The sequence below is a fragment of the Rhineura floridana genome, chromosome 2 (genome assembly GCF_030035675.1).
Source record: "Rhineura floridana isolate rRhiFlo1 chromosome 2, rRhiFlo1.hap2, whole genome shotgun sequence".
NCBI classification, from domain to species: domain Eukaryota; kingdom Metazoa; phylum Chordata; class Lepidosauria; order Squamata; family Rhineuridae; genus Rhineura; species Rhineura floridana.
In genome coordinates this window covers 58,323,686-58,343,219 of record NC_084481.1, presented here as the reverse complement: position 1 = coordinate 58,343,219, position 19,534 = coordinate 58,323,686, and the positions used below count along the sequence as shown (strand labels likewise).

The 19,534-nt window shown below is 41.5% G+C and overlaps 1 long non-coding RNA gene across 3 annotated transcripts in view; it reads left to right on the top strand.

Annotated features, from left to right (window-relative positions):
• Positions 1 to 19,534, top strand: part of LOC133378150 (uncharacterized) — a 164,028-nt gene that overhangs the window by 17,407 nt on the left and 127,087 nt on the right. Inside the window, exons 3-5 of one of the 3 annotated variants that reach the window (XR_009760877.1) lie at positions 9,353 to 9,464; positions 10,780 to 10,843; positions 11,153 to 11,230. The exons of 1 other annotated variant lie outside the window; for it this stretch is intronic. This is a non-coding gene — a long non-coding RNA (uncharacterized LOC133378150). Of the gene's footprint in view, positions 1 to 9,352; positions 9,465 to 10,779; positions 10,844 to 11,152; positions 11,231 to 19,534 lie in introns of those variants that run through there. One more of the 3 variants, XR_009760878.1, reaches the window with a different exon arrangement.

Here is a 19,534-nt window from a genome sequence, read left to right as displayed (position 1 = left end):
TTTTTGTTCCATTTAAACACATACCACCTCCACCCATCAACATGAGAATTCAAACACTGAAACAGTATAGTGGATGAACATATCCACTAACAGGAGTATTAATTAAGATGGCATGGAGAGGATTTGTACTGCAGATCACTAATGATGCCTCAGGGATTATCCACTAGGGCCCTGATCCAACTATGCATGTGTAGAGCTCTACCTCATAACCTGAAATTATGTCATCAATTGCTTGGTAGGGGTGGGAGGCAATAACTCCAGTTTGTCTCTGGTTACCGAACAGCTAATTGGTGCAATTTCCATCTGGAAAATCTTGTACCCAGCAACAATTTGCATGCTGATTCCCCCATCCAGCTGAGAATAAGTCTGTGAAAGTCTATTCTTGTGTGTCTATGTCCCCTAGCTGGATCAGGACTAAAATATACAAAGATTGTGCTAGGTAAGTCTTCCCCAACCTGCTGCCTTCCATATGGTTTAGACTACAACTCCCATCAGGTTCAACCAGCGCAGTTGTAGTTCAAAACATCTGGAGGACAAGAGGTTGGGGAAAGCTTTGGCATGGTGAAACAATATTTTCAAAGTGACAAGAAGTTGGTTTAAACCATGGCTTGGCACCATGTGCATGAGACTTGGGGGTTGTATGCTCCCTCCTCACTGCTTTCTGTCCTGGTTTGTGGCAAATAATAGTTTATTCATTATGTTTAGCACTGACCCTGCAAACTAGAATCAGAAACCAGGATTAACCATGAACTAAAGCATGGTTTGCCGGTTCAAATGAAACTACAAACTATGATGTGCTTCACGCCAGGAAAGAAAATATTGTCATACATGAGGGAAGGCCGGAGAGAATGGAGCATGTAGCTTAATGGCCAAGTCAGACTCATGCAAGAATGTCACCACACCAAACATAATCCACTGTTGTTGGAGCATTAGCAAAATATGATAGCCCTGCAGCTGCAGAATGTACAGGGAAAATGGCTGGATCTCCTCCTACAAATGAATAATCACTACACATGTATTGTATGAAGATGACTCCCCTATATCTGGCAGGATTTAGAGTAAGTGAGAGAAACTGAAGGGTTAATGGTGTGACCACAGCTAGAGCACCATACTTAACTGGGACACATCCATCACATTCTAATGCAATTCCCTAATTAAATCAATTTCATGCAATCAATAACTCTTCGTATGTTCAGAGAAAGAGAGAGAGAGAAAGGCAATAAACATCTAGGGAAAATAAGCATGTCTGTGTCTGGAATGGATCAGTTCAGAATAAAAACAGAAATATATAAATAGTTATGCTGATTCCCACACAGCATAGTATTGGCTCTCTGCAAGATGCTGTCTGCAGCAAAATGAAAGCTATGGCCCAGGGTGAGCCATGTGCAGTTCTTTAGGCTGTTTCTATTAATGGATTCAGGGATGGTGATCCACTGGTCTTATGTCATTAGAAAGATGACCATGTGGCCAGCTGCTTGGCAGCTGGCTGTGAGTTAAAAGATCTGAGGCTCAGAAGGGAACTGCCCTTCCATGAAAGAGGTTTGGTTCAAGAACAAGAGGGATCCACCAATACTTAGGCAAAAAGGGAAGAACCCGTGTCACATATGCATTTTGACAGAGGAGGTGGTAGATCTGCTACATCAGGCTTGCTGGGAAATTTATGCATGCTCAAGGATAATGACTGAGGTTGTTTTAAGTGGCACAGTGCACTAAAGGGTTGGAAGTAAGTGCTTCTTGAAACTTAACAATAGCCTACAGTCAGCCTGTGCCTTCTCTGATTTGTTATGTTTGGAGATGTCAGTTTTAATTTGTACTTCGTAACTGTACTGCAAAGAAGAGATACTGTATTTTCAGAACAGAGCACCTCTTTTCTAGGCACAAAAATGCAAATAAAGATGGTGATTAGTAGACAAGTTCTACTAATGTGTCAAAGTACACACACACAGAGTCAGAATTTTACTTGTGCCTCAGGTATGGATTGCTCAGCACATGTAATATATGTTGCATTTTGGGGAGGGAACTCCTATTGTTTAATTTTTTAAAAATTTGCTTCTATTTGTGAATCACTTCACATAATATATCTCAAAGGTATTTCACAATGAAAACATTTTCAATGTTAAACCTGTTTATTGGAAGGGCCATAGCTTACAGGAAGAGCCGTGGCTCAGTGGCAGAACATCTGCTTTGTATGTGGAAGGTTCCAGATTTAATCCCTGGTATCTCCAGGTAGGGCTGGGAAAGAATCCCAGTCTGAAACCCTGGAGAGCCCCTGCCAGTCAGTGTAGACAATACTGAGTGAGATGGACTAATGGTCTGTCTCAGTATAAGGCAGCCTCTTATGTTCCCTTGCTCCTAGAAATAATTATAAGAATTGCAAAGAGAGAGAGACAGAGACAGAGAGACAGAGAGAGCACTTTCATAAGCAAAAACTATGAAAAACCATTTCGTATGTAAAAACAATTTCATATCCAATACGGATACTGACTGGGATAAAGATCTCCACTTAAAAGGCTTGTTGAAATGGGAAGGGCTTTCATATGCAGGGCCAGCGCCAGACATGCTGGGGCCCTTGGGCACCAGCTTGCCTTGGTTCCTGGTGCATGTGTGTCCTCCTACCCCACCCAATTGAGAGGCCCCTCAGAGGCCTCTGTGGCTTCAGGGGCTCTCGGTCAGAGCCCGACCTGGCCACCCTTTGGGACCGGCCCTCTTCATATGCTCCCCAAAGACAACAGAAACATACAAAGAGTTGTTTCTGGTAAATTGCTTGATGCATTGACTTATGTTTTAAGACTCTGCTAATCCCCTCCCTCCAGCGATCAAAGTGGATTTCCCCTCTACCCAATTATACTGTGTTTCTTTTCATAATGGAAAAGAGCTCTAAATTTTGGTAAGCATCGAATTAAATGCATTTTTCATCATTGTTAGGATAATAAACTCATTGTCCACACAGGGTGGGAACAGATCCCTTGGTAGGATGACACTAGAGGTTCTCTGATCAGCAAGTAGCCATGTCCTGCTGGCACTGTTCTGTGATCTGTTTTTTTGGGGTGAGGCGGGGGTGGGGCAAAGGAGCCACAGGATCCCAAGTCCTCTCATTCCTTCCACAACCTAGTGCCTTACAGATGCTTCAGAGTACAATTCCCATCAGCCCCACCCTGCAAAGTTGTAGTCCAAAACAGCAGGAGGGCAACATGTTTGGAAAGATTTTGCTAGCTGATGTGTGGAAAAATACATTTCCTAAGTAGCAAGGAGTTTCAACTTAGTGACAAACCATAGTTTGCATAGTCCCAGAAGGAGCCCTTGACTATGTCAATCCCATTTAATTATAGAGTTGGTGCAACTCAAACAGCGCTCACCAACATTTATTGTCAGTGGTAGCTGGTAAAGTGGCTTGCTAGGCCAAACTGCTGAGTGATGACTGAGAGGAGAGGGGGATTACTACCCTTATCATCAAGTCCTGGAAGATGGTGTTGGAGACAGATGGTGTCTCTCAGTCAGCAAAGTATGAGCATATAGTTACTAACTGGAAAGTCTCCCCTCCTGAATTTTGTAACCCCTATTTGAATATTCACTAACAATAATCTCAGAACAGCTGTCTATTATCTTTGCGAAATCATGGAGGACTGGTGAAGCGTCGGATGACTGGAGGAGAGCTAATGCTGTCCCTATCTTCAAAAAGGGCAAAAAGGAGGAACCGGGGAACTACAGACCAGTCAGCCTAACATCAATTCCTGGAAAAACTCTGGAGCAGATTTTAAAGCAGTCAATCTGTAAGCACCTTGCAAACAATGCAGTGATTACTAGGAACCAGCATGGATTTATGAAGAACAAATCCTGCCAAACTAATCTTATCTCGTTTTTTGATTGGGTAACCTCCCTTGTAGACTGGGAATGCTGTGGACATAATATATCTCGACTTCAGCAAAGCTTTTGACAAAGTGACACATGATATTCTGATTAGCAAGCTAGTTAAATGTGGGCTAGATGGAACAACTATCAGGTGGATCCACAGTTGGCTCCAGAATCATACTCAAAGAGTGCTTGTCAATGGTTCCTTCTCAAACTGGGCGGAAGTAACAAGTGGGGTACCACAGGGCTAGGTCCTGGGCCCAATGCTCTTCAACATTTTTATTAACAACTTGGATGAGGAGGTACAGAGCATGCTTATCAAATTTGCAGATGATACAAAATTGGGGGGCACAGCTAATACCATGGAAGACAGAAACAAAATTCAAAGGGACCTTGATAGGCTGGAGTATTGGGCTGAAAACAACAGAATGAAATTCAACAGGGATAAATGCAAAGTTCTACACTTAGGAAAAAGAAACCAAATGCACAGTTATAAGATGGGGGATACTTGGCTCAGCAATGCGACATGTGAGAAGGATCCTTGAATTGTCATTGATCACAAGCTGAATATGTGCCAACAGTGCAATGAGGCTGCAAAAAAGGCAAATGCTATATTAGGCTGCATTAACAGAAGTATACTTTCCAAATCATGTGAAGTATTAGTTCCCCTCTATTCAGCACTGGTTAGGCCTCATCTTGAGTACTGTGTCCAGTTGTGGTCTCTGCACTTCAAGAAGGATGCAGACAAACTGGAACAGATTCAGAGGAGGGCAACAAGAATGATCAGGGGACTGGAAACAAAGCCCTATGAGGAGAGACTGGAAGAGCTGGGCATGTTTAGCCTGGAGAAGAGAAGACTGAGGGGAGATATGATAGCACTCTTCTAGTATATGAAAGGTTGTCACAGAGAGGAAGTCCAGGATCTCTTCTCAATTGTCCCAGAGTGCAGGACATGGAATAATGGGCTGAAGTTGCAGGAAGCCAGATTTCGACTGGACATCAGGAAAAACTTCCTAACTGTTACAGCCATATGACAATGGAACCAATTACCAGGAGAGATAGTGGGCTCTCCGACACTGGAGGCATTCAAGGGGCAGCTGGACAGCCATCTGTCGGGAATGCTTTGATTTGGATTCCTGCATTGAGCAGGGGGTTGGACTCAATGGCCTTATAGGTCCCTTCTAACTCTACTATTCTATGATTCTATAAAAGTATGTGTGAGTGTGTGAAGAGCATATATTTAAACTGATAGCTTGCAGCTTTTAAGTCAAGCAACATGATGTTCTTCTCACACAATGGCCCTTCTCTTAGGCCCTTCTCTCAGTCCCAACACCTTCACAAGCGCAATTGGTGGGGACGCGAGATAGGGCCTTCTCGGTGGCTGCTCCTAGGTTCTGGAACTCCCTTCCTAGGGAGGCATGAATGGCCCCCTCCTTGCCATCCTTCCGTCGGCTTTTTTATTCTGACAGGCTTTTGAGATAGAAGGTGTTTAGGATTGGGCTCTACAAGGTTTGTTTATTGTTTTATGCTGTTATTTGTATTATTTTAAATTGTTTTTTAGTATTTTAAGTGCCTGTTTCATGGTTTTAAGGTTGCGTATAGTTTAATTGTATCTTAATTGCAGAGCTTGGAAAAGTTACTTTTTTGAACTACGACTCCCATCAGCCCCAGCCAGCATGGCCACTTGATTGGGCTGATGGGAGGTGTAGTTCAAAAAAGTAACTTTTCCAAGCTCTGCTTAATTGTATATTTTTGTATGTTTTTAACTACATGTAGTTTTATTTGTAAGCTGCCCTGAGTTCCACTTTGGAAAAAGGGCGGGGTAAAAATAAAGTTTCCTTCCTTCCTTCCTTCCTTCCTTCCTTCCTTCCTTCCTTCCTTCCTTCCTTCCTTCCTTCCTTCCATGTATTATCAGCCTATGGAAATCATTGTCGCCTGCCCTTCAACAGCCCTTATTCTGAAAGGCTTTGTAAAAAAATTTAATTTGTGAAAGATAAGTCAGTGAGTTGACTATTAGCAACTGCATTTACAGAGACAATGGCTATGTTTGTGTGTCATGGCAAACCATAGTTTACCATGAATGTTCAGATGATTTCCTGTTTGTGAGCAGGAGCAGCAAACTGGCAAACACCTCAATGGTCATGGTTTGGTTCACTCCAAAAAAAGGCTTGTTCTTTCCTTATTAATCATGGTTTGTTTGAGTGAAACAAATCACTAAATTGGATTTGGATGTAACACTAAGCTTGTGATAGTGATTTGTTGTTCCTGCTCAGGGAAGGAGCAAAGAGGAAGCGATTTCTGCATTCACATGGTTTTCCATGATATGCAGACTGGAAATATACTCTTGTATGTTAACAATGGATATCACCATTGCACCCTGTCTGTGAAACTGCAGGAGTCATCTGTAGACAACCTGCAGAACTTCTTTGCCTATTGGTGTGATCCAGAGTGGCAGAATGGATGATATGTTGTGATTCCTGGACTACAGTTCACAGCCTATTTACCCCATATTATGGCTGTAATCCTGAACATATTTCTATAAAATATGTTTTCAATAAACATAACTAAAGCTGAGTTTTAAATCTTACTGGTAGTATTCCATAGTAAGTGAGCTTTATGAGATAATTGTGCAAAACCTTTGGGTATACACATATCTAGTGGATAATGATCATTTTAAATGAATTCTAATATGCTCCTTAAATTGTTACACATACTGTTGTTCATTGGATATTCTGTGAACAATTTGGGGCATATTTTGTGGGAAAGTGGCATATATGTAAACAGATGACGATTTTGACAATTACTCTAGCAGAGGGTATGACATGAAAACACATAGGCTTGGATGATAAGAAGGAAAAACTCCTGTCCCCTCCTTCCACTTGCAGCCACCGGCATCCCTGAAAATTCTCTCTGAATGGTTGTGGTGGGCCTCCTGAATGATGTGAGATGGGTGTGTAAGCAGGCATCCTGGGCGAGGAGGGGACTGGAAACTTTACGTCCATGAATTTTCTTAAGTTCGCTTATCTTAGGATAAAAGCCTGATTTTGTGCAATCCCCTCCTTGCGTGGCAGCCCTGTAGCCAGGGTGGGGCAAATGGGTGCGCCACCCGTTCTAGAGTTGTGCTTTGTCCCCTGTGATTATTTTTGTAAAATTGTCATTTAATTTGTGACATAACAATGACAGCCTCCTTTTAAAGAATGACAACTTGTTTTAAGAACAGGAGCAATTTAAGAATAGGACCCTCTGAAAATTCAGTGAATAAGGCAGTGTGAGTGCCAAACAAAAGTTTAATCTGGAAGAGCCCCCCAAAGTCTGCTAACTCAAGACTTTCCCTGAACGAGGGTAGATTTTTCATGACCAGTGATCCTGAAAAAAACCCCAGCCTGTATAGTAACATGACCCATGAAGAATTAAATATCAGAACTTTGTATTATGGGCTAGTTAGACTGCACCCCTTAGACTTTCCTTTCTTCTGCTTTTCTGTTCTGCTTTCTTCTTTCAGTTTGGTTGTGTTCCCTACCCAACCAGCAATAAAGAAGCATGTTTGTTTGCCTGAAATAAGAAGTAAGAATTTGTTTATTCTGCAGTTAGGATGAGTAGAGCAGGATTGGATGCTTATTGCTAAAGGGTGAAATAGAGAGATAACTTAAAGTGAACTGAAAAAATATCTACCCTAAATTACCCTTGACTGTTTTAAAGCACTCACTATACTCACAATCATAGCATCTATATTTCCTTCTTTTTCTTAAGTTGCTGATGGCAAAGGACGAAAACAGCCCTAGAGGAATAGAAATATTGCTGTGCACACTACAGATAGCTGGCTGGCTCACCACCTCGGCTGTCACTCAGGCCTAATTTCTGATTTTCCCAATGTGTGCAGCTCTGCTCAAGGCCTTTCGAGGGTTTTTGGGAATTAAAATCAACCCAGAAATCAATGGGAAAAATCTAATTACTTTTCACAATTAGTGTCAAATTATTTACTTAGTCCTTTATATAGCAACTAGTTAAAACACTTTCCCTTGATTGTCCAACAGGAAGGAAAATCTAAAGATCAGGAACAAGACTACAAGGAGGGACCCTCAAGGAGGAGTTAACAAACACACTTTAGTATTTATTTTCTGTCACTGCCTTTCCCTTTCTCTGGCCTGGCTGTCACATCCTCTCTACCAGTAAGGGGTGGTGGTATTGGCTGGCACTATGTGATCCCCCCTCAATGCCCCACCAAGAAATGTGTTTGTCCCACCTAACAAGGAAGGCTGGCTACTGGTCCGCTCCCCATCCAGAGAGGTTTTTCAGGGAGCATAGATGGCTGCAGAGGAGAGTAGATGGAAGGATGGGACAGCTAAGGATACCTTAGGATCTAAGCAATAACTCTGAATTTAGAGATTGTTGTGTAACAATGTTTCCATATTCCATTTGACTCCTGTTTCTAACTAATCCTTTCTGTTACAATTTGTATTGCACTCCACAAGAATTCAGATGATGAAAATAATAAAAAGCTGAAGAGAAGGCATGCCTGCCCAATTTTGATTATATTAGCACTGACAAAATGCCAATTAGTGAGGCTACATGTTGCAGTCTGACACATCAAGTACTGTGAAATCATTGGGAAAGGAAAGATCTGTTTGTTTGTTTTTAAAAAAACCTATTTAATGGTAGAGCAGTGTAAAATCAAGAAGACTGTACTCAAGCAGTGCCTTTAAAAAAAATTGTGTTGTAGTCAATGTGCCATAATCATCGCTCTTATTCCTTGCCTAAAGAAGTTTTTTTTTCTTTTGCTGGCCAGTGTTATCATACAGAGCATATTTTTACAATACCCCTCCAAAGATGTTAGTAATAACAAATGTCTATTCAGCTTTACTCATACCTGTCTAATCTCAGGATGGAGAAAGAATATGGTGAATATGAATTCTGAAGTGGACTCACTTGATCCTGAACTGGAGAGTGGATTGGACATGGGTCCACTTCAGAATTTGCACTCTGTGGATTCCTTGTTGAGGTGGCCAAGCACATTGGAGTCTTCCTAAGAGTACTTACCAGGTGGCTATGGGCTGGCTTTGGACTCTATTCCTTTTGTGTGCTACTTAAAACAGCTAGTGCTGCGCTGTGCTACTTTTGGGAAGGAAGGGTGGAATAGAAAATTAATAAATAAACAATAAAAAATACTAGTGTACTCATTGCTTGCTGCACTTAAAAATAGTCTGCAATTCCCCTGAGGTAATGGGTACTGAAGACGTGTTGCCACTGTCATGGGGGCAGCCATGTTTTTCCCCCTGAGAACCATCAACCACCTTGTAAGTACTGTTTTTTAAAAGCACTTTAAATGTCTGAAGCCTTTTTAAATCGATGTAAATATTAAAGGATTTTTGTATATTTTTTTCTTACAAATCTGCACAGATAATGGTATGGAACAGACTTTGTTCTTGTCCAGGACAAAAGTGGGACAAAAGGACTTATAATCATCTTCCATCCCTAGTAATAATTACTTGTATACAATCTTTAGGCAAGAATTGATTTTCTTATGAATGGAGATGAGGAACCTTAACTACCTTGACCGGTCATTTACAATGGAGCTCTCACTCTCCCTTCCTCCATCACCCCATCCTGGCATTATGGTAAGCTTAGAGTCTTTACTTTGGCTTTCAGCAGGTGGTTGTCTGTAGTATTTTGTTGATATCTGGATCACTGAGGTGCCATTAATTGCTTCAGGGGGTCCTGTTTTGTCTCATGCCACTTCATTCAGATTCAGATTCAGATTCACCTTTGACAAGCCAAAAATCCCTCTAGGCATTTTTCTGAATTTATTTGTAGGGGGAATTCACAGGAAGACTATTGTATTGAGGAGGTAGAATGATATGTGACAATTATTGCTTCATGTCTTACTCTCCGTGAGAGCCTAGCAGGCCAGGACATTTAAGAGATTGCAAGCTTTTTTGGCTTAAGTCTTTGCTTTCTCAAAGGTGGTTATCTGCTGAGGATCAGCACATGACCATCATCACAGGTGTGATTGATAAGGTTGTTGCAGAAACAAATAGAGCATTTAGGTATATAAGTCCCCAAGATTTTGTAAAAATGAACTTTGATGCAGACCTTGGACTAGTAAGATGCTGCATATTGCCTATCAGCTGGAGTCTCTCTGTTTTTCACTTGGAGAGCCTAACAACTGCATAGACAAAGTAAGCTCAGTAGATTTTGTTTTCTTGTACCCTTTTGCCTGCTACTTAATGAAGTCTTTATCTTCTACGTCTCTGTGTGTTCATTGTCTCTGAATCCACATGAACTCTTGGCAACACATCATTCAAATTCACTGTACAGATGTATGTGTGCAGTGCTCCTCTGTACAAGAAGGAGTCCTGATTGTCACAGTGGGTATGGCTAGTGCATACTATAGCGGTGAGGAGTGTGATCAGTGGGTATATCTTATCTCTCATGCACAAATTATGTAGGCCAGTGTTTCCCGAACTGTGGGATTTCAGATGTTGCTGGACTACAGTTCCCATCAATCCTTGCCATTAGCCATACTGGCTGGAGCTGATGGGAACTATAGTCCAGCAACATCTGGAGTCCCACAGTTTGGGAAACACTGATGTAGGCAAACTTTGCCATGTCACATTGGCACTGTGTGCACAGCTGGAGGGACAACATGGCCAGCATGCACATCAGTGGTGAGGGGCATGGTGAATGGGTGCAATCCTATTGCCCTCTCACGTGCATGAACTCATAAGAGTAACTCATGTGAACCCTCCTCCTATGATAAAATGCAGATGTGAATAGGCCATCATGGATACAGTTCCACAAGTAACACTCTTGCATCACCACAGACACTGTGGGTTGGATCAAAAGGTATCTTCTGTGAACAGAAAATGTACTTCCACTCATACAAGCTGCTCACCTGAATCCCATCAATTCCTCTTCCCCTATGCACTGCAGTCCTCTCTGCCCCATCCTACAGTGTCCCAGAGGACTCCTTACTCTCAAGAAGGAGCAGTTGCCAGTAAGTATATTAACATAGTTTGTCCTGTAACACTAGAGATTGTTTACTGATCCAATCTGCAATAATTACTTTACCTAGTATAGTCAGTTTGATCTTTCCTTGGCATCAATCAGTACCCAATTGGACATTCCTCAGGAAGATCTGAGTTCAGTCTTGAAGACGCAGGGGGTGGGGATCCAAAAAGTAAAGCAAGAGCACACACAAATCAGGCCTCATCATGTTTATAGAAAATGATTTACTACAATTATCATGTATCTTATCTTAACAATGAGATGAACACATCTATAATTTTGACTTATTTCTAATTAGTTTTGATGTTCTTCCTGTTGCTTCTGGGGTGCTTCCAATAACTCCAAAGAAAGAAGAGTTTCATATTATTTTGAACATGTGCAGGTGAGTTTGGAATGTAAGAGAGGACATATGCTGACCTTTCCTTATCTTATCTGTAGTTCCTTGCCTGGAGTTTTACTTGTAAACACATTCTAAGCCTTTAGCGCAGTCCATCTCTCTTGCGTGAAATGGCTGCTTAAAGCCAAGACATGGTTCTTTAACTTAGTTACATTGTTTGGCCTAGAACTGTGTGGCTAGTCTATGATGTGACATGCTAACAAAGGCGATATCAATATGAAAGCTTGGGTGTGTATGGATTTGGATAGATCCCATATCCTGAGGAGACGCAATATGCCTCAGAGGTATTTTGGCCTTGTTAGAGCCAATGTGGGGTCTCCCTGAGTCAAAGCAGGACCTTGAAGCACTCTGAGTAGGGCTGCTAGGTTCAGGGCCTGAGACTGATCCTTTATCTTTAGGAGAAGAGAAAGTCAGCCAAGTGCAGGTGTTCTTGCAACACTGTAATGGGAAAAACCACAAGGTAGAATTCTCCCTTCCCCCTGCACAACTTTTAAAGGTACAGAAGACCTCTTGGAGGCCGGGCCTGGCAATCCTAACTCTGAGCTTTAAAAACAATGTTGCAGACAAGTGCCTGCTGAAAGCAAAAGTGCACGGGTACAGGATGGGAAATACCCAGCTTAGCAGTAGTGCGTGTGAGAAGGACCTTGGAATTGTAGTGGATCGCAAGTTAAACATGACCCAGCAGTGTGATGCTGCGGCAAAAAAGGCAAACGTGGTTTTGGGCTGCATAAACAGAGCTATAGTTTCCAGGTCGAGGGAAGTAATAGTCTCACTATATTCTGCATTTGTCAGCCCTCATCTGGAATACTGGGTTCAGTTCTGGGCGCCTCATTTTAAGAAAGATATAGACAAGTTGGAGCGGGTTCAGAACAGGGCGACGAGGATGATAGCCAGTATGGAGAACAAGTCTTATGAGGAAAGGTTGAAGGAACTTGGCATGTTCAGTCTGGTGAAGAGAAGGCTGAGGGGTGACATGATTACACTCTTTAAGTACCTGAAGGGCTGTCACATAGAGGAGGGTACAGATTTGCTCTCTGCTGCCCCAGAGGGTAGGACTAGGTCTAATGGTTTTAAGTGGCAGGAGCATAGATTCAGGTTGGACATGAGAAGGAACTTCTTGACAGTAAGGGCAGTTCGGCAATGGAACCGACTGCCTAGGGAGGTGGTGGGATCCCCTTCGCTGGATGTCTTCAAGCAGAGGCTGGACAGCTATCTGCGGGAGATGCTCTAGCTGTGGATTTCCTGCTGTGAGCAGGGGGTTGGACTCAATGGCCTACAAGGCCCCTTCCAACTCTATGATTCTATGATTCTGTCTGTAAGCTTACCATACTGTCATAACATCAGAGTGTGATTATGGGTGAAGGGACAGCAAACATCAGACTGGGAAGAGGGTGCAAGGAAGACCTCCACTGAAGCTCCATTGGACTAGCTTGTAATCAGAGAGAATTATTTCACCAACACTCTCCAATTCCATTGCATTGGGGAGGGGGCAGTTTTGCAAGAGCAAAACATATGTATCTGGGTGGGAAGAGGGAATGATTTTTACCAGTAAAGCAAATGAATCCTTGGTCCTCCCTACCTTCAAAACAGGATTAAAGGAGCTTAGCACAAAAGCCTCTGGCCCCATTTGTCAGCAGTTTGGCAGGATTCTTATCCAGGGAATCTCTGCAATTTTCAGACTAATTGCATAAAACACTAGGAGTAATAGCTGCCCTTGCAGGAAAACCACCTGATATTTAGTAGGATTCAGACAGCCAGAAAGGGTGGTTCCCTTTTGGGAGGGGGTTCCATTTTAGAGATGTTCAGCAGAAAAGCTCCTGGACCTATTTGCCTGTAAACTGGCAGGCTTTATCCATTTTTGATTTTCAAATAGTGAAGTGGGGGGAAGGGAATGAAGCAGCCAGACCCCAAGCTGAATTGAGCAGCCTGCAAAGCACCTCAGACTGAAGTGGAGTGAGCTGCGTTTTCTAATTTTGGCACAGGGGTCCAGACCAAAATTCATGATAAGTGCGCATTCTACTGTACATTCATAGAAACTGGGAGCAAGTCAACCCTAACAAAGGAAGTCCCCACCAAAAAGCACTTGTGATGAGACAGTGTCCTCTTCTATACCTCAGGGCAGCAAGCAGGTTACAGCTTAGGGGACTGCAGAGTAGGGATGGAAAGATCTGTCCATTTCGGTTCTCTCAGTTTCTCACTTTTTCTAATGTTAAATTCAGTTCTCTACATTTCTGCAGCAATCTATGAATTTTTTAATCCTCATGAAAATTCTCCACCATTTTAGTGCAAATTTCTCCAAATAAACACATTGTTCTAGGCAGTTTTGACAAAGGTACCCATTTTTGCAAGCCATTTCTCATCGCATCATGCCTTTTTGCATGTGGTTTTCACTCATATATTCATTTTTATGCACACTTTCCCCTAATATATACATTTTTATAAATATTTAGTTGGCAATCTGCATCCCAAAATTCTAATAAATGTGAATTTCTAAGGATGACAGTGTTTTGTAAAGTGCGAATTTGATCAATTCTGCTTGAAGTGTGAACTGAATCGAAATTCTCAACCGTCCCTAGTGCAGAGCAGAACCTATGGCACACACACCTATGTCCTGTCCTCCAGCCCCTCACCAATGTTTCCTGCCCTCCTGGATGTGCCACTTGAAGCAGCCATCTCTTCTTAGCATTGGCCCTGCCAAAAGCAATCAGTAGGGAGAAAATAGGGGGCAGTGATTTAGCAGGGATCAGGACCAGAAAATGGAAGTGTTCCTAGTAGTTAGGGAGAGTTGGAGCGCACGATGCAACCCTATTTTCTTGTTTCTATTTGTTGTACAGTACACGGCTGAACCATATGATTCTTCCCTATTTGTTAATCAGAGTGCTATTTCTATTGGTACTTCATGCCACTTTGCTTTGCAGAAAGAGAGTTTGTTTTAAGTGTCTCAACAGTCCTTGGGCAACATTTTAATTTTAAAAAATGCAAACATAAATATTGGTTAATGGATTTTTTTTTAAAAGTCACTTTAGGGGAAATGATTCAATTGTTTAAAAGAAACAAATGGATTTTTCTTTTCACATAAACGTAGGCCTTTTAAATTTATCTTAACTTCCATGCATTTTTCTCCATGCCCTTTGATTAATGGCTTGTGAGCCTTGCCAGCATGGACTTATAAATACTTTTTAGTAAGTACGCTCATGCTGAAAGGAATATTAACACTTCCCAATTAAAAAATAGCCATTGCCATCTTTAGGGTAAAGAATGAAAAATGAACTTGCTTGGTATATTTTAAAAATGGATAGTTTTAGGATATGTATAAATACCCTTTGGGCTTAATATGAAAACTGGTGCCTGTGTTGTTTAAAGCTGGAGTTATGTATATTCTGCAAAAACACTATCTCCACCCTGGGGGAAAAAACTTGTGGGATAAGAAAACCCAAATTGGGCATACGGTAAATTATGACTGCAATATTTGTAGGTGCTAGAATATTGAAAAACCATAACAGAGATTTGCACTATGAAAGCAGAGCAGAGCAATGGTAATGAAGAGTACAATCCTATGTATGATTACTCAGAAGTAAGCACCACTATGCTCCTTTGTGAGCAGAGGATTGCAACTGTAGAGCTCTAAGGAGGTATAAAGAATGAAGGCATATGTCACAGCAGATTTATGCCTCTGCAAATCCTGTCCAGTGTTGGTTGTTGACGATCCTTGAGCAGGCTTTGAGCTCACATCTTCCAAGACTTTATTTGAAGCAATGAAGTTAAGATAATTTTTTAAAAATTCAGTGATGTGGATCTCAAGAAGCCATATCCTGCACCTGGAGTTCATACTGCAGTAAAGATCAAATTTGAAATATTCCTAGTATTAAACAAGGCGCTGTATAACTAAGGACTTTTACAGGAAAAACAACAACAAACAAACGATCATCCAATGGAATGGATGAATCTGCCAGTTTTTGTTTCTCTCAGTTTCCCATTTTTTCCAACCCTACATTCAGTTCACCATATTTCTGCATTGGTTTGTGATTTTTTTGTTTTTAAAAAAAATAGTGCACATTTAGTGCACATTTTTACTAATATACACATTCCGTGTGCAAATTTGCTGAATATGCACACATTTACAAACAATTTGTCCTCTATATATTTTTTTTACTAATACTGCATTTTTGCGCACTTTCCATTGATATATGCATTTTTAAAAATAAAGCTCATAATCAGCTTTCATTGTTCTGCGTGTAAGATAACAATATTATGTGGCTGTTTAATCATATATGCATTTTTGTGCAGTTTTTTTGGTCTGTGTGCAATGTGCAATATGACTGTGTGAATGGCCGCTGGCATCTAATGGTTAATATTTATGACAGTCAACTATTGCCATTCTCCTCCACTAAATACCTGCAGCATTTTTTGTTCGGTTTTGTTTGGTTTGCTTTCTCCCCTGTTTAGGTTGTGAATTCTTTGTTATACAGAATGGGATATTTGCTTCTAGTTTCAGTTCAGCTCACAGTGAATACAGGCAGCTCCTTTATACTGAATCAGACCGTTGCTCTACCCAGCTCAGTATTGTCGACTCTGACTTGGCAGCAGCTCTCCAGTATTTCAGACAGGGGTCTCGCCCAGCCTTACCTGGAGATGCTGGGATTGAACGTGGGACCTTCTGCTTTCCCAGTGTGAACTACAGCCCTTCCCTGAAAGAGAAAGTGGCATCTCTGCAGGAATGCTGCTCATAGCATTGTTAAGTGTAAAAACAAACAAAAACCAGAGAACAAGAACAATATGTTTCTAGTATTTTGTGAATCACTTGCTTTAAAAAAAGGATAATTCCTAGAGGGTGCCGTCATTTTCTTCAGCCTTTGAATGCACATATCTGCGAGTTGGTGATTTTTCCACAATACAGCTTTTTCCTGTGGTAAAGCAACCCACATCCTCTTCTATCCATTCAATGGAAATAGAATAGTGGTCCTATCCTAAAGAGGTAGTGCTGTCTCAGCACTCTCTTAGATACTAACAGATCATTTTGGTTTCTCTTCCTTATCTGGAAAAACCCTGAAACAAATGATAAGCTCTCTTGAAAAACTTACTTTTTTTGGTGAGCATTTTTCACATGTCTCATAGCTTTAGTATATTATGTTTTTTCATTCAAGGCACAGGAAGGGCCCTGAGTGTACTCAAGAAGATGACTGAATGGGTCTTACCCTAGTGACCTGAGAGTTTCAGTTGTACTTCAACCCACACATGAAAGCTTATATAACTTTTTCACCTACAGACTGTATTGCTTTTACTGATGTTGGTATATCTAGTTTTAACTTTTTTTTTTTTTTAAAGCAAGAAAACCACCACGGGCAATTCTTTGACACTTCTAGTTTATAAAATCTTTTACAATTGGAACACACATTCAGCTGGCTTTTCAAATTTGCAGTGTTCTTGTGGGGATAAAACAAGCTGTGTTGCCCTACTGATGTTCTCTTCTTGAAAGAAAATCAAAGAGCACCTCATCTACAAAGCTGACCTATAGAATACTCTGGAATATAAAACTTAGTGTAGTTTTGTTCAAGTTCTGGTGCAACTGTTAAGCCAATTAGTTTCCTAACATGCATAGTTATAGGGTCACATCTCTGTTCTCTGTTAGGGTGGGACCACACATCTCAGCAAATGTGCATTCTGAAAATTGAATTTGCTGAGAGGCTTGGTAAGTAGGAAAGGCAATTCCTGCTTCTCGTCTGAAAATAACTCCTGTCCTCATGGCCATTTTCTTCCAGGTGGGCTTACTTTGTGTTTCTAAGCCAGTTGGGGTGAAATGATTGGCATAGGAAACATTTGCAGAAGATGAGTGCTGGACAGGGGAAGTGGTAATTGTCTCCTACTGGTATTTGGAAAGGTACCTTTTTTTAAAAAAAATGGTAGTACAAATGAAATAAAAACCAGTTGTTGTCTAGGGCCAGTCATAAGCAACAGACTGACTGAAATTCTGTTATCACTTGGAACTTTAAACCATCTTCAAAGACACTGCACTGCAGAAATCCAGTTGGGAGGTAACTGAATGGTCATCAAGGGCCAATCAGGTTGAAAGCTTCTGAGAAGTCTAGAAGAACACTTCACCAATCCTTTTTGAGATATAGCTCTTTGACCATGGAGCATGTAAGATAGTTCACTGGGGCCTCCAGCATTGTGCATTAGAAAGAAGATACCCCTCCCCCAGCTCGGTGCTGAGGGGTTAGCACTGTCTAGGGAGGGCCAGTGACACGATGGCATGTGCATGTGCCGGACATTTCTAGCCATTCAATATAGGCCAATTGCCTGCTTTGAGTGGGGTTGCACTCCTGCTGAAGGAGCAGGTACATAGTTTGGAGATACTTCTGGAACCATTGACATCACATAAGGCACAGATGAGCCCTGTGGCTAGGAGTGCCTTTTATCAGCTTCAGCTGGTATGCCAGCTACAACCCAACCACTGCAGGGCCGGTTCTAAAGGGCGGCCAGGTTGGGCACTGGTCCGAGGGCCCCGGAGCTACAGGAGCCCCTGAGGGGCCCCTGAGGGGCCCTCCGCTCCACTTCCGTGATCCGCGCCCCCCCACTTACCGTTTCTGGTCTGGGATAGCCTGACCACTGTTGTCCATGCACTGGTAACCTCCAGGCTGGATTACTGTAATGCGCTGTATGTGGGGCTTCTCATGAGGTTGGTCTGGAAGCTGCAGCTGGTGCAAAATGCAGCAGCACGACTGCTCACTGGGGCAGGGTATCACCAACATGTCACCCTGCTGCTGAAAGAATTGCACTGGCTGCCTATCAGCTACCGGACTATGTTGAAGGTTCTGGTTTTGATGTACAGGTTGGGACCAGAATACCTGAAAGATAGTCTTACCCTTTATATACCCATTCGATCACTGCATTCTGCAGGTGAGGGCCTCCTGCAGATTCCATCTTATCAGGAGGTCTGTTCCACACAACACAGGAAGCGGACCTTTAGTATAGTGGCATCTACCCTTTGGAATTCCCTCCCCTTAAATATCAGACAGGCACCATCTCTATTATTCTTTTGGCACCTATTGAAGATCTTCCTCTTTCAACAAGCCTTTTAAATAGAGACCTTATCCCTGTCTGTGTCTGTGTTGGAACTGCTTTTTAACATGTTTTTAAAGATTTTTTAAAAAGACATTTTTAAAGATGTTTTGTTTTAATATGTTTTTAATTGTTTCAATATATTTTAAAGTCTGTTTTTATGATATTTTAGAGTGTTTTTAGTGTTTTTGTTTGTCACACTGGGCTCCTGCTGGGAGAAAGGGCAGGATATAAAATAAATAAATAAATAATACATTTGCTACCCTTGTGTTAGATATAAAGCATGGCCTCTGGTTTCTGGAACACCAGATTTCTCCTGGTACCTGGGGCAGGGATTGGAGTTTTATATGAGGAAACTAAAGTGGGCTTCAGAAATATAGCTGCACTTATGTTATTCTGTATAGGATGCAACACTGGTGTAACTGTGCCTCGTAATATTTTGGTAATCACCTGGATGTTGTATTATTTGAAGCTGAAAACCATTGTTTGGAAGATGCTTTAGTAAGCAGTCAAAGTCACACCAAAAATTCTGCTCTATTATGTCTCTTATCTCTATTCACTTAAATGTTTTAAAATGTTCCGCCATTTGGTTCAGATTTACATGGTACAGTTGAACCAAATATGGCATGCAGTTTTGATCAGTTTGAAAGAAGCACTTCATATAGCTTTAAAAAACCCTGAGAGTGCTCATTTTGCAGTGGCAAGAATGATGTGTAAAAGGTCCAAAAATAGCTAATTAGGATTGATCATGCAATGCCAATTACAAAAGATTATTCATTAGAAAAATAGCAAATGTAGTTCTAAGAATATTTGTCAGAAAGTCAGTTTTGGAAACAAAAAAGACCCTAATGAATGACAAAATGTTGTCATTAATATCGTGAAAGAAAATGTGAAGACGGTGCACCTGTCTGACATGGAACTGGTCCAACATTGACCAGATGCTTCTTAGCAGATGGTTCACATTGCTCCATGTGCCAAACCTGAGCATTTGTATGAAATGCTCCCTAATTTATTGCAGACATGTATACACTCAAGCAGATCTTTGTGGTTGTAGAATTGGAGAGATCCACTTTAGTGTTAGGATAATAGAATGGAAGACATTGGAAAAAGACTATTCCGGGGATATGGCCAGGACTCCTGCTTGCTCATACACAGAAATACTGCAGGAACATGGGAAATGATTGTCCCTTGAGGGTTTTGTCAAATTCATTTGAATCTGACCAA